The sequence below is a fragment of the Natator depressus genome, chromosome 8, assembly GCF_965152275.1.
Source record: "Natator depressus isolate rNatDep1 chromosome 8, rNatDep2.hap1, whole genome shotgun sequence".
Classification (NCBI taxonomy): Eukaryota; Metazoa; Chordata; order Testudines; family Cheloniidae; genus Natator; species Natator depressus.
Genome location: NC_134241.1, coordinates 104,344,380 through 104,359,011, shown reverse-complemented (window position 1 = coordinate 104,359,011; position 14,632 = coordinate 104,344,380). Strand labels below are relative to the sequence as shown.

Sequence of the window (14,632 nt, the reverse complement as noted above, 5' to 3'; positions counted from 1 at the left end):
CAAGGAACAGAGCGTGGACACCCCCCTCCGCCCCGCCCCAGCCCCCGCCTTGAGGTATCAGCCAGGAGCCTGCAGCAGGAGGGATCAGGCAGGAGAGATCAGAGTGGCTCTTGGCAGTCTGCGGGAGGGCAGACCCTGCTCCCAACCCAAGCAGCAAAACACCTGTCCTCTTCCTGGCTCCGTGACCTGCTACTGGCCCAGTTGAAACCCTAAGAACATGGCCAGTCCTCAGCACGACTCGACAATTTCCCAGTGCTCACGGGGTTGTCTGTGGCCGTTTAAACTCACATGTCCTGAGTGGAGCTCTCACAGTGGGGAGCCTCAACTGGCCATTGGCTAGGCGGGGCAGTATCATTATCTCCATATTCCTGATGGGAGAAACTGAGGCACGAAAGGTGAAGTGAGGTGGCCAAGGCTGCACATCAGGACTAGAACCCAGGAGTCATGGCTCCTAGCCTCACCTGTTCTAATCACTAGACTGACACTCTTCCTTGAGCTGGGGATGGAGCTCAGAAGTCCTGACTCCCAGCCCTCTCCCCCGCTCCAACCCCTGGAACTCACTCCCCTCCCAAGCTGAGAGTAGGAGTCCTGGCTCCCAGTTCCCTGCTCTAATCCACTCCATCAGGCTTCCTCTCCTTTGGGTGCCTTGTCCAAATTGTGTTTCGATAAGCTCTGGAGATGCAGTGATGAATTCCAGAGACGCTGGAATCCCACCCACCAGCTCAAGGTCTCTGGGGTCTCCGGGGGAGGAGACGATGTTTAAACAGACTGACACAGAAACAGCTGACCCCTTGCAGGCAGGAGTGAGCAGATTCTCCTTGCTAGCAGCAGCCGTTGCCGGGACGTAGCTGCAGCCAGGGGTGCAGCAGTGGCGAGGGTCCCTGTCGTGCCCCATTTAGCCAGTCACCCAGCCTCTGATGGGTCAGATACCGTTATCTCCATTTACAGATGGGGAAACTGAGGCACAGAGCAGGGCCGTGACCTGCTCACATGAGTCCCGAGCTCTTTGCAGCCAATGCTGTGCGCTAATCACTAGACAAACTCTCTCCATCCTCAAGTAGCCACTGAGCAATGAACAGGAACGAAAGCTGTGCTGACCCTTCAACTAAGTGGGCTTTGGGTACACAGTGGGTTGGCTCTGGGTGGGTTGGCTCTGGGTGCCGTCAGGGACATCTTGGCCAACAACTCTCACTAATAAAAGCTGGGGTAATGCAGTAGAGAGAACCCCATGCTGGGAGGCAGGGGTCTCTAGAGATGAGAGCAGGGGAGCCAGAGTCAGGTCTACTAGGGCTATTCCTGTCTCTGCCACTGACTCCCTGTATGACCTTGAGCAAATCCTGTCATCCCTCTGTGCCTCAGTTTCCCCCTCTGTGAAATGGGGATGATAATATCATTGTGATCATCCAATTCCCTAGAGCCCTTGGAGCTCTGCACAGGGAAGGCCCTAGAGTAGGGGAGAGCATGATGCTGAGCTGTTAATGTCTCCTCCCCAGAGCCAGGCCTCACCCCTTCTCTGGGCCCTGCTCAGGAAACCATCCTCCGGAACCTGACTCCCTTTCCACCCTGGGAGTCGGAGCGGTCATCTTTATTCTCCCTTTCCACTCGTGATGAGTGGGGTCAGCTGCCTACCACGGTGGGCACTTCCCCTGGCGAGCAAGGCCCAGCCCGGTTCAGCTAGTTCCTTCTGAGGCAGGCCCGGGTGCAGCATTGCTGAGAGCCTGGCCCTGAAAGGCTGCTGAGAGCTGGTGCTCTCCCATCCGAAAGCCAAGGAGTGAGGGCTTTCTTCCCTGCTCCCCAAGAGCTTTGACGCCTTGAGGGGGCCTTCTCCCAGCTGAGCTCCCTCTTCCCTGCGTGGTGTCTCGGCTCTGCTCCCTGCGAGCGGCCGGTGCTGCGGCAAGCTGTCATGTCACTGCGCTAGGACCACCCCTTCTTCCAGGAGCCTTGCCAGCACTTCCCGGAGCTGGGAACCCTGTCGGGGGTCGCAGGACTGTCCAGTGTCAATCCGTTGTTTGCAGGGTTGTTGGAGCTGTGTTGGGCCCAGAATATTAGAGAGACAAGCTGGGTGAGGTGATATCTTTTACTGGACCAGCCTTGGTTGGTGAGAAGAGAGACCGGGAGAAGAGCTCCGTGTAGCTCGCAAGCTTGTCTCTCTCCCCAACAGAAATTGGTCCAATAAAAGAGTTTACCTCACCTCACCCCACCCCTGGTCTCTCCTGTGAACCTGGGCAGGCTTCAGTCATCTCAGCCTCGCACCCCAGGGGACCCGCAGGCAGAGAGGGGCTGAGCAGAGCATCCTACTGAGCCCATGCAGTCCCCCAGCTGGCCTGAGGAAAGGGGTCAGGCCGGGGGTGGGGTTTTTATCTTCCACTTTGCCTGGCCTTCCTTCCCGCCCAGCCCTCCCGTCCCACACCCATCCAGCTAGACAGGAGGGAGCTGAATTTAGACACACCTGCCCAGCATCACGTCTCAAGTGCTCGTCTGCTCCATCAAGCGGCCCGTGGGTGCGGTTCCTGGCACTGAGGAGTCCAAGCAGCGGGAAGGGGGTGAGGCTGCTCACGCAGGCGCGGGCTGGGTGCAGCCAGGGGAGAGATGCTCCAGACCCCCTGGCTCCAGACCCCTCTTCATTGCTTATTTCTGGGTCATTACATTCGACAGGGAAAATTTGTTTCTGTCCAGAGCAGATGCCCGGACAGTCTCAGGCCTCTTGGGAATTCATCATCCCGAGCATTTGTTTGTGGGTCTCCAGGACCCTCTGCCCCACAGACCAGCCACAGGCCCTGTTCTCTCTCTCTCTCCCCCGCATACACAAAGATGGCCCTTCCACTCCTCCCACACATGGGGGGCGGAGGAGGGGGAGATGGACTAGCCCATACACACACACACATGCACGGGGAAGGGGCTTGTGCTTCGGGCTCAAAGCTGAGCTGCTCCAAGGGGCTGCCTGGGTTTAGGTCTCCAGAAATGCAGATCCCTGGCTTGGCCCGGGGTTGGTGCAGGAAGCGGGCGTGACCCCTGATGGCCCCTCGAGCTGCTCCTGAATCACCACCCTGCTCTGAGCAGCCACTTTCACCAGGCTGTGCTGGGCGCGCCGAGCAGAGCTACAGGCCGGGGCAGAGAGGATTGTAATGCAGGGCTTGCCCTGTGCAAGGTGTGGTATTTGGGCATCAGAAGGTCAGAGTTGTCCACAGCAGACCAATGGTCCATCTCCTCCACTCTCTTGCCCCTGGCTGCACAGGAAAGAGCAGTTGCCCGTCTCGTCTGGTACCCCTCCTCTGCTGTAGCAGAACAGTCCCAGGGGAGCTGAGGATGCTCCGCACCTCCAAAGATCGGATCAGAAGTGGGGTGTAAGCATCTCCCAGTCATCTCAATTTTGTTAACTCTGAACCCTAATGATGGTTATGGAATAATGCTTGTCTTATGGAATATTTATACAGGTAACGATAATGAAGACTATAGCAGCAGTGACATTTTTTATGACTCTGATCATTGTAGCAGAAATGTTCAACTGCTCTGAGACTGGGCTGAGTTTGGGATTGTGGGTGGAGTTTGTGTTTGTGTTTCCCCCTTCAAACTGACCCCCCCTTGCTGCGTTAAATGAGAAAAGGCAGTGAGACCAGCTCTCCTGGCAGTTTGCGTTCTCCCATCACATCCTGGGGGCACAGAGGTTTGTCCCCGGAGCAGCTGGGGTAGGGAGCATGTGTTGAATGAGATGATAAATGTGCCACTGCGCAGTGTGATAAATGGCAAAGGAGCAGGGAGCCAAGCCCAGGCGTGGTGATAGAAGTAGCAGTCTGTCTCCCCACTCCCTGCCCCCACTGCCATCTACCTCCCTCTGAGCAGCATGTGAAGAAGGGGGGTGGTAGAAAGCCCAGATACCAGGCCAACCTTTGGCACATTTATTGACACTCCCTGAGTTCATACCTCAACTCTACAATCTTTCCCTGAGATTATTAAAAATTAATTGATCTCTTTTATATCCCCCCCGATACCCAATGCCGCTTGGAGTTGGGGAGGAAGGTGGGGATGTGTGTAAAAAACACACTGATAAATGTTAATTACTCTTTTACGGCCCTTGTCAAATTCCAAAGCAAATCGTAAATTCATTAAACTCTAACGGATTAAGCACATGCAGCTTATTTAGTCACCATAAACAAGATCATTTGGATGTTGATTTTTCCTTTTTTATTGCTCCAGCAGAAAAGAAAAAAAAAAAAAGAACCAGGGAGCAGTTGGCCAGTTCCTAGGGAGTCTGAAAAGTTCCGGTTCTTGTAATGCCTTGCTGCTGGAGCTCCGTGGCTGCTCTCTGAGTTACAGTGGCACCTGCAAGCCCCAAACCAAGATCTGGGACCTCACTGGCTACGTGTGATACGTGCACAGTAAGGGAGAGTCCCTGCCCCAAAGAACTTACAGTTTAAATAGACAAGGGAGAAGGGAATGCAGCGGTTGGTGGTAGAGCAGCGAATAGAACCCAGGTGTCCTGATGTCCAGTTAAGTGCCCTAGCTCCTAGATGCTGATGCTCTTCAGTAGTGGGGCAGGGTCTGGTGAGAGGTGGGACAGGAAGTCCGTTTAATGGGATTCTGTCCCCCCCTCGCCTCCCCAATTCCTTTACAGTGGTGGCTTGAGCCTGGATCGGGCAACTGGATCGAGCTGCGTGTCGGGAACTGCCCAGTGGTGACTTCCATCCAGACTATGGGCTGTGCTCTGGAGTGCATAGGTCTGCGTTCAGCTAGCTCTGCATGGAATTTGGCTGAGCTAGCAGGGTGCCTGGAAAAGCACCTCCGCTCTCTGCGCTTTGCAGAGCCCTATTGGGCCCGACGGAGTACTCGCTCCAAAGAGCGGCTAGGATATCTCCCTCCCCAAGCCCAGCCACGGGGATCAAGAAGTGGCCTGGGAGTTGAGGACTTACCATTTGACAAGGGCTCCCCACAATGGGGACAGGAGGTCCCCAAACCGACTGAGCTTCCACCCACATCCTCGCTCTGCAATTCATTCGCCCTTTGATTAAGCCTCCAGTGAGGAAGGGAAGGCTGGGGAAGCAGTTCCTGGCCAGCCTCAGGGTCACCCCGCCCATGGAGTGACTGCGAGGGCTGAGCATGCAGGTTCACCGAATGCAGCTGTTTCCACTACACCCCGAGGGGCCATCGGCATTTTAACCACTGCGTCATCTAGCGTCTAGGCCTGTGCTCCTCTGTGTCAGCACCTTCTGGGGGCGTTGCCCTGGTGCTGCTAACCGTGGGGATTTTTAAAGTCTAGTGTGACTTCGTCTCCTGGCCATTTCCGGCTGATCCAAAGAACAAGAGCCATGATTTAGGGCCCTTCTGCTTAAGAGACCTCATCAGCGCTTCACTTAATGGAAATTCGTGGTAGTGCTGGAGAGAGAACCTGGCCTCCTTGCCCCCGGCTGTCCCTTCGTCCTTGTGTTTCCTGTCTGCGCCTCTCCCTGGCCTGGCCGGGGAGACACAGCGAGCTCACCAAAGGGTTGGCTGCTGGGGAATTGGTTTGAGGGTGTCTCTGTCTGATCAGGAGTGCGGACAGTGGTTTTCTGGGTTCTGCTGGTTAATGTCTGCGATGCACTTCCATCTGAGTGTTGGGTAGTCACCGTTATTTGGTCGGGAGTAGTGGGGATTAAACCTGGACAGAGCCACCTGAAAAGCCACCTGTTCTCGGTGCGTGGGTCAGACCAGAGCTCGCTTACAATCTAGGCCTCCCCTCTCCACTGGCTTCCTTGGGGCTGCAGGAGAAAGGTGAGAGGTGCATCAGGATGTCAGCTTCTCCAGGGCTTCATTCCCTGGCAGTGCTTTCCTCCTTTCAGTCTTCAGCCTTTTCCCTTGGCAGGTACAAAGTGCACTGATAAGTTTCTGCACAGGGCATCTGTCCAAGCCAAACCTGGGAGCAGGTTTGCAAGGCCAAGTGAGGGTCTTTTCACCATGTTTAGTCTCACAGTGGTCCCCCGCCCCCGCTCCAGACTCAGAGACCTCCTCAGGGCCGGCAGATTGGTAAGCGCAGTGTGGGCAGTCAGGGGTTAACGGAAAGAACATGCCCCATGCTAAGCAGTAGCTAACAGCCACTAGCTAATAACTTTATGGCTTCAAAGCAAGGCATTTATCATGCTGAAGTTTGTTTATGCACTAGTTATATGGCACATTATACCAGATCTGTGCTGGGCTGATAAATTCTAGATGACAAGCAAGGCTACCGAGGGGACTTACTGAGTCCAAAAGACCAGTAGCTTTTTCCTGAACTCTGCTTTCCGAGATAAGGGCAGTTTTTCCCTCTTTTGTTTTGTAAGGAGGGGAAAACAAAACAAAACAAAAATCACCTCCAACAACCTGTAAACTTAACAAAAAAGTGAGGGATTATTTTTTTAGTTTTCTGGGCTTTTGGGTGGGGTGACTGGCTGTTACCTTTCAGACAGATCCCAGGTGATCGATCACCTCTCTGCTAGAAAGTTCTGAGTTTGGTCCCCACTCGGAGTTGTGCAGATAGTGGGTGTGGGCCCCGCCGGGGGCACTGTGAGGGCGCCACCCAGGTGAAAGTGGAAGTTAAAGTACTCCAGGCACGTTTTGAACCTGACCATCCTCACCAACGTTCCTTAACTCACTAACACAAGATCTAATATTAATAATTACAATTATTATTCCTAGCCTCTGGAGCCCCTAAAACGAGATGGGTCAGTTTTATTCTCCCCATTATATTAATGGGAAACTGAGGCATAAAGAAGGGCTGTAACCTGCCCAAGATCATGTAATGAATCACGGGCAGAGCTGGGAATAGAGCCTAGGTCTCCTGGCTGCTCTAACCACTAGACAGCACATCTATTCTGTTTTGAAGATACCTTGAGTATGCCTAGGGCTCTGTAAAGCTGGCCTCACTCCTGTTTAGCGTCCCAGCTGCTGGAATGCCCAGGAGAAGTCCTAGGCGGACACACCAGTGGGAATCCTGTATCTCTCCCACGGGGACAGAGGTTGTTCAGTTCTAGTGTAGCACAGACCTTGTGCGTAGTGTCCGAGATGGAGCAGCAAGGTTAGTTAGCGTTCTAGCCCTTCAGCTCTGGCTACCTGAGCTCCGCTCCTGGCAGGCACGCTAACACGCCCTCCCCAGCTGTACCCAGCCTGGCAATGTGTCACCAGCCTTTGATTCTGCATATCTGAATGCAGAGGAGGTTTCAGTTCCCCCCCAGCGGGTAGAGTCCCTGCTGGGAATGCAGCCGGATGAACTCAGTGGCACCTGGCATGATGGTGCTGAGGGCTGAACGAAAGAGACAAAACCTGCCCAGACTTGTGGGCATTGGGTGTACGGACTTTGGCCCCCCTGGTAATCAGGGCAGCGCCTGCGCAATGGGCTTGCAGAGGGAGAAGTGAGAGGGCACTGGGTTTCAGAGAGCAGGGGGCCAGTTAGCTTGGGAATAGGAGAGACTCCGAGCAAGGGGGTCAGATCCCATGTTGATGGCTGTAGTGTCAAACCCTAGTTAGGGAGTTAAGAGCGGCTGTTCCCTTCCCCAAGTTGGCAGCCTCACTGCTTTGCCAGTGGCCAGAGCCCCTGCCCCTCTGTCCTGCCAGGTTCATCCCATTGCAGCAGGCAGGGGGAGATCTCTGTGTTACCTTCCCCTTCTCTCTCAGCTCCTCCAGCATGGCTCCCATTGCTTTTCTACTGGCACTGCAGCATGTGCGCACATGTGTGTTTGTATGTTCACATCTGGGTGTTTGTATGTGCCCGGGTGTATGTGTGTGGACATGCATCTCTGTGTGTGTGCACGTGGGTATTTGTATGTAGGTACATGGCGGCGTGCGTCCGTCTCCACAGCTGTGTGTGTACCGGCCCCTGTTGGCTGTAAATACTGCCGGCGTGTCAGGGAGGTTGAGCAGTTTATAGCTCAAGGTCAGGCCCGTGAATCATAAAGAGGTGTCGGAAGGCGCATTAACTCCTAGCCTTCGCTCAGTCTCTGGGTGGTTTCAGGCGGGGCCCTGGAGGCAGTGATTAAAGGGTGCACCTTCCCCTTTAGTTTTACGGTAAAAGGAAAGCAGTAAATTAGAGGCCCCCGGGCTTGGTGCAGGCCCAGCCTCGGCTACCTGGGGTACCTGCCCTGCTGCCCCCAAGAGAAAACAGGCCCAGGCCCCCGTACCGCTGATCATGCTGTCCAGCTGTGCGGTCAGTGGAGCTGTGGCAGCTCAGCCCTTCCCCACTCCCGGACTAAGGGCTAGCACCAAGGAGGGGCACAGGGCTAGAAGCCTTTTCTGTGCTGCTGGGAGAGCCCCGGTTCCTCCTCGCTTTGGATGGGAAAAGCTCTCCTCGCCCACTGACTCCATGCTGCCCCCGCGGGCTCTCCCAGGGGACACAGGGCGTTGTTCGGAAGGGTTTTCCCTGCTGTCTCTCTGGGCCGTGTGTGCTTCCTTTGCACCCGGCATGTTGTGCTGGAAAAAACACACCCCCCTCCAAGCTCGGCCTCCCCATACCAGAACAGTCCGTGTCCAAGCCAGTCGAGAAGGGCTTTGAGCAGCCCCCTTCCTAGTCTCCTCTGGCTGCATCTCTCAGGCCTGGCAAGGCAGTGGCCCTTTTGCTCTGCACCTTTTTACGACTCCGGCTATAATTAACTTGAGTAATAAAATTTTTTGAATCCAAATAGATATAATTAACATTTAATGCCCATGGTTTTTTGCGAATCATCAGGACTATTAAGAGCTGGGTATTGATTGAAGAGGTGAGGCAGATGTCTCTGTTATTGGATTGGGATTGCAGGGGCCAGGGGAGAGGAGGAGGAAGAGACTCCAAGGAAAGGACCTCTTGCAGGAGGGACTCAGGGTCCCTGCCCCATGGTGTCTCCTTTGGGCTTCTCCAGCTTCCCCTTAGCCCCCCACCCTCGCCCTTCCCTCCTGGTACGAGTCTGTGTGTGGGAAGCAGGGCTGTGGAGCGTCCGATAGCGAGTGGAAGTTGGCTCTGGTTGGGAGGCAGCAGGACACCTCTTGTCTGACGATGGGCTGTGATTGCCAACCTATCCCCACCAACTTAGCCTAGGCCTGCAGGGCAGCAGCCCATGCCATTCTGCAGAGCCCTGGGGTAACCATCAGCATTGGCAGTGCAACCTGGACCTGGCAAGGGGGTAGTTCGGGGGAGACCGACCGTGGGAGCCCCAGGCTCCTCCTTACTCTCGGAAGGGTAAATCGGTATCTCCAGTGCTGTAACAGCCTGTTTGCCATACACCCTTCTCTGGATTCCTGCCCAGGACACCCGACCCTCTGGAATCCATGCACAAGCCTGGGTGTGACTTTGCCCCAGTTCACTCTCCAGCCAGGATGGATGATCCGCCAGAGCTCCTGGACCTTTCCATTGGTGCCAGGGCAGAGGGCATCAGTTCTGGGCATCCCTGTGCTCAGGGACCCGGCACTCACATAAATTCCCCAAAGGGCACCACCTCCTGGTGGAGGCATTCTTAGAAAAGATGTTTAAAATCACGACTCCACCGCCCTGCACAGTCTTTCCCTTCCTTATCCTGCTTGCAAGGCCAGTGGTTAGCACAGGAGCTGGGAGTGAGGATTACTGGGTCCTGTTCCAAGCGCCGCCATTGACTCACAGTGCAATGGCCCCTTTCTGGGCCTCACTTTCCCCATCTGTGTAATGGGCACAGTAATACGAGCCCACCTTTGTAAAGTGCATCCAGGCCAATGGGTGAATAGTGCAACATACCTGCCCAGTATTATTACTAGCTGGGCTTACTGTACTTCTTGTGAACATGCTGTGCTGTACAGAGATTATGTAATAATGCACCTGGCTCTGGGAACTGCAGGGTGTCTGCAGCCTGGGCATGGGGATCTGCAGCTGCTCACCTCTCCAGATCTCACCTTGGTGCCTGACCCTTCTGGGCCAGGCCCAGAGCCCCCGTGCAGCGCCTGGGATCTCGGAGGCCAGGGCGACAACCTGGAGTGTAGGAATGGTAAGAGAGTCAGCCGACGGGACACCGAGTTGATCAGACAGACTAAAAAATAACACAAGCCCTCTCTCCCTTAGCTGCAGAACCAGGACCTGTGTTATCCTCAGCAGTGGCCCCCTGCCTCAGGGAAAGCTCAGGTTTTGTGATTAACTTCTAGCTCTAGACTGGGCCAAATCAGAGCTCTGCACCCAAACACCTCTAAATTGGGGAAGATTGGGAGCTGGGCTTACTTGCCCAGTTTCACTCCCTCTCTACATACAATTCAAATGGGGCCATCCCTCCATGCCAGAGGCCACGGAGATGGGCTCACGCTGAATCCCTGGGGTGGTGCCACACTCCGGGGAGCTCTGCCCAGACGGCGTGGGATGTGCCTTCCCACTGGGCCTGTTGTTCTAGGGCGGAGGTTTGCGGCAGGGTTTGGGGAGGCAGGGAGACTGGAGAGAGTAACCGCTTGCCAGAAGGGAAAGCACTTATCCCTCCCCACAAAAAGTCCTGACCCGCCTGGGAGTCAAGGCTCAGAGCCCTGGAATCGCTGGGGCTGGCAGTGCTGATGGATGGTGCGATAGCAGGCGTGCGGCGGGGCAGCAGAGCAGAAACCAACAAACACAAAGACAGAGGCGGCATTTCCATGAATAAACGCAGGCGGTAACACACGGTGCCAGGGGCTGGGCCCGGCACAGGCCGGTCTCCGTGACCCTGTCCCGACTGGCCCAGCTGGGGTACCTGCAGTGCCATCCCGAGGCACCCCTGAGCTCGCCCTGAATGCTCCAGCCAGCACAAAGCTGCCTTTCTTTGCCAGCACACAAGTGCTGATTGTTCGGACACTTTCCCTGCCGCCGCCTTGTGTTTCTTGTATTAACCCGAAACAAAGAGAGAACTTTCGAGGGCAGCGTGTCAAGAGCCCTTTGGATTTCACTGGCCTTGGGTGACAGGTTTAAAGGAGCCAGCAATGCTCTAGTGACTTGCGCGTCAGGACTCCCAGCAGAGACCACCTGTGGCTGCTGATTGCGGGGGGGGGGGTGGGGGGGGCCAGAGTGAGGGCAGCCAGCTTCACGCCGTGTTACTGAGCATGCTCAGTACAAGCCAAGCAGCAAATCTGGGGGTGGGGACGTGACCCTGCATTGCCCCCCCCACACACACACACACATCGCCTCTGACTCCTGGGGCTTTTACCAGCCCTGTCATGTGATCTTGGGCAACTCGCAATTGCTCTGTGCCTCAACTTCCACATCTGTAAATGGGTCTAATGATCCTGCCCCCACCTTTGCCAAGTGCTTTGGGATCTATGGCTGGAAATCTTACGCGAGTGCGTAGTATTCATGCTAAGCGGCTAGAGCAGGGGGGCCAACCTGGGGCTCCTGGAGTCGCATGCGGCGCTTCAGAAGTTAACATGCGGCTCCTTGTACAGGCACCGACTCCGGGGCTGGAGCTACGGGAACCAACTTTCCACTGCTCAACCCCAGGCCCTGCCTCTACTCCACCCCTTACCCCACGGCCCCTGCCCCTTCCCGCCCCCTCCCCCGAGCCTGCTGCACCCTTGCTCCTCCCCACTCCATTCCAGAGCCTCGGGTACACTGCGAAACAGCCGATTGTGGCAGGCAGGAGGCCTGGGGAGGGAGGGGGAAGTGCTGATCAGCAGGGCTGCGGGCAGGCAGGAGGTGCTGGGGAGGGAGGGGGAAGTGCTGATGGGGGCTGCTGACGTGTCACTGGGGCTCTTTGGCAATGTACACTGGTAAACTCTGGCTCCTTTTGAGGCTCAGGTTGGCCACCCCTGGGCTAAAGACAAGAGTCTGGTGAGCTGGTCAGCTTTGAGTGGGCGATTTTCTCTACCTTTTGATTGGCACAATGCACTCGCCTACCTCAGCTGACCCCCCCCCACCCCACACACACACACACTTCTCCCATGCAGAACACCCCTCTGTCCATCACGGGGATGGGGAACAGGGAAGTGAAAGATGGAAGTCTTGCCTTGCATGGGTTTCTGAGGGCTGGTCCGAGCAGGGAATCAGACATGTTTTGAGGCTGGTGGCTGGGGGAACTGAGTTCTCCTTGTGAATCTCTGCAGTGGGTGGGGGGAGGGAGGGGAGTCTGAGACACTGGAAGGCTTTGTTAATTTCACTCCTAACCTCAGTGAACCTTTTGTACAGTATCTGCTTCCTTATAAGAGAAACCAAACAGCTCCCTGCGAGGAGCGATGACTTGGCTTCAAAGGGCGGGTGGTAATTTGGAGAGACGGCGGGGAGGGAATTCTGACATGCTCTCCCCCGATCTAATATGGCACAGTTGGGGACCACAGACATAAACTTCCTAGAGGAAGGCCACCCAGCACTGCTGTTTGGAAGTGTCTGCTGCAGCCCACCACGCTGGACCCGCAGCCAGGTTGAATCAATGTGCCCTACGCCCATGCTCAGGAGGGTCAAGCCAGGGATGTCCAGGAGGTAGAATCAGCTCAGAGGAATTGAAAACAGAGGCCCGCCATGTTGAAGTGCAGAGCGCACAGAGCTCCCAAGTCCCTGCAGGTCCTGAGGTCCCAGCTCTCCACTCACTCATGGAGGGACCTCAGAGATGTCTCCTGCCCTCTCTCTCTGTGCCTCTGGTCCCCCAGTGGCAAACACCAGGGAGGCTGGTGCCTGCCTCACGTAGAGGCTAATGAGTTTGTAACATGCTCCGACGGTGACAATCCTTTGCCCCACCGTCTGCTGGACAAACATTAAGGAATTAACCATCACCACCCCCATCGCCAGCAGGGAGGTCAGGATTCTCCCTTGTTTACACCCTGGGAAACTGAGGCACAGGGCCGGGATGTGCCTTACCCAGGGTCACCCAGCAAGTGAATAGCAGCGTTGGGAATAGAACCCAAGAGTCCTGACTCCTAGCCCTGTGATTCAGCTGGACCAAGAGGGGTGGAACTGAAGCTGCTTGTTAGGGAGGTTGCAGAAAATAGCACTGAATGGATCAGAACCAATGGCATGATCCAGGTCCCATTCAGGAGTCCTGAGCAATGGGAGAGCGAGGGTGGGGAGGGGCTCAGCTTCAAATCCATCTCCAGCAGGAGTGATAAGCATCTCTTATCGCCATTGTCATTGTAATGGCTGGGATTGAAGTGCTGGGCTGGGCAGGGGCTGGGGGCTGAGCTCCGCCAAGGGGCACTGAGGCGAGGCGGGGGGCTGCACCAGGGACAAACCCACACAGAGATTGCTCTGGGATTGGGACCAGTGTCCCAGCACATCAGACGCTTCTCTTCTGTAATGACCATGTCTGGTTCTCCTATCACCTGCCCTTCTGGGGGCTGACCCTTGGGGTTACATTCTCCCCTTCACTGCATCCTTCCAGGGTAGAACAGCTTGCTGGTGGGAAGGATGGCTGGAGAAAAAGAAAATGGGAGATGCAAGTCATCCGTCTTACAGGCCTTTGGGTGGTAACCACCTCATGGCCCTCGGCGGCGAGCGTGCCCTGAAGGGTCACCCCAAAGGCAGTATTTAGGGTAGGGATGGGGATAGAACCAGGAGTGGGTGGGATCAAATTCAGCAGAGGAAAAAGCTTCCTGATAGTGAGATATGTCAGGCTGTCAAGTCCTCTCCCTGGGGCAGGGCTGGAAGCCCCATCCCTTGGGGGCTTTTAAAGCTAGCCTGGGCAAGGCACTGGAAAACACAGGGAGCAATCCTGCACTGAAGACTGGATCTTCAGCTGCCCAGATACCATGGTGATGGGCACAGTGTGCAAACCCAGCTAGACAGACAGCTCTTTCACTTCTAGAATCACATGTCGGGGGCTGTCGGAGTTGTCACACCCACCACAGGCATCCAGAGGTGATTTCCAGGTCTGGCTGGCTCAGGACCCTAGCTCCCAGTTTCAAGGCCGCTGTGAAGGCCCGTGGAAGCTCCTGAGTGCAGCTCTTTGCCTGGCAAAAGAAGAAAACCTGTAACTGTCCTGAGAAACAATTCCCTCCACTGCAGCAGTGGCTGGCTGAGATCCCCTGGCCTTTGTTATGCAGGATGTCAGACAAGAGGGTCACATCAGGCCTTTTCAGACTATAATTCTATTCCTGTATCACTGGACAGCGGTTGTTTAACCCTAATGGTCACTGTCCGATAGTTTGTTAGCAGCTGTTGATTGGGATTCCAAGGTCATCTGACAATACAGGTACATGGATAATATCTAGCAACGTTATTGTTCCACTCTATCTGGGTCCGTCTATCTCTGCCTGTCTACAGTATCTCTCCTTCGGCAAAGTTTATTTCAATCGGATGAGTCCAGGAAGGTTAACTATGATACTGTAGCAATCCCATTGCTCATCAAAGATAACAATGGGACACGGGCAGGGGGCCTTAATGCTCTGCACTCTTGCATTGTTCCCCAGGGGAAATCGTGGCTGTAAATGATCACCCCTCCACATGTGAAATGGATACAACTGTCTGCGATGGGCGCGGGACTGGGGCTACATGAGACCCTTTTTCTCTAAAAGCCTCACACCATTGCCAGGGCTAGCACAGACCACCCCCTGGCGCTCTGATCCTGCTGCTCCGAGCAGGGCTACGCGACACGGTGAGCAAACGCCAGTGTTCTTCTCTCTACGCTAGCGCACCCGGTGTCGCTGTAACTGGTGGAGTGACTCCAGTGAGTCTAGTGTAGACAAAGCATGCATGTGGCACAGGGTGTGCTGGATATTACGTAGGCCATGTGTGCCCAGCTGGTCCCTGAGAGCG

General features: G+C 55.4%; 1 protein-coding gene across 4 annotated transcripts in view; it reads left to right on the top strand.

Annotated features, from left to right (window-relative positions):
* RNF220 (ring finger protein 220) overlaps window positions 1–14,632 on the top strand; it is a 329,460-nt gene that overhangs the window by 137,290 nt on the left and 177,538 nt on the right. The gene's annotated exons all lie outside the window — the stretch shown is intronic.